This window comes from Lagopus leucura, unplaced genomic scaffold (assembly GCF_019238085.1).
Source record: "Lagopus leucura isolate 7727_CA_CO unplaced genomic scaffold, USGS_WTPT01 145-9_obj-0_obj, whole genome shotgun sequence".
NCBI classification, from domain to species: Eukaryota; Metazoa; Chordata; class Aves; order Galliformes; family Phasianidae; genus Lagopus; species Lagopus leucura.
In genome coordinates, this window is record NW_024963611.1 from 61845 (window position 1) to 62514 (window position 670).

The 670-nt window shown below is 66.6% G+C and overlaps 1 protein-coding gene across 1 annotated transcript in view; it reads left to right on the forward strand.

Moving 5' to 3' along the window:
* The window catches only part of ABHD17A (abhydrolase domain containing 17A, depalmitoylase), a 6414-nt gene that overhangs the window by 218 nt on the left and 5526 nt on the right, over positions 1 to 670 (forward strand). The gene's annotated exons all lie outside the window — the stretch shown is intronic.

Genomic DNA, 670 nt, shown 5'->3' on the forward strand with positions numbered 1-670 from the left:
CCCCCCCCCCCCCCGCCCCCTCCAGGTCTCGCTCAGCCTAAGGCTTGCATAGGGCTGGAAGGGCAGCAGGGCGCGCGGTGAGGTCCTGCTGGGGGGGATCCTGCAGCTAAGCCATGTGAGCGATGGGGATGTCCCCCCCCCCCAACCCGCCACCACCGCTGTGATGTCTGTGTGCGCGGTGTGGTTGTGCCCCCCCGGCACCAGCAGTGCTGGTCAGATTGGCTGTCAGGGTGCACACACAACAAGGACTGCTCACCCCCATCCCCCCCCCGAACCCCTCGGGCCGTGCGGTGACACACAGGTGAGGGCACCACACAGTGCATGACACCCGGCGTGTGCAAGCACAGGCGTGTGCACCGCCTGCCTCTGCCTGCGTGGCCGCACGCCTGGCCCGGCCTCACAGCCCGAGCGTCCCTGCAGGCGTGCGCCCAGAGGGACCCCGGCACGCAGCCTGCAGGGCTGGGAGGGGAAGCGGGGTCCCTTTACTCCAGATATCGCCGTGCGTGCGCCCCCCCCCCCCAAAGCCGAACCTCCACCCTCCCCTCCTCTTTCCCAGCCCTTCAGAGGCAGATGGAGCGGATTCCGCGGGGTGTGGGCTGCTTTGACATTCCTCAGCCTCGAGCCTGTGCCCAAACTTGCAGAAAATAGTCGCTTTTTTTTTTTTTTTTTT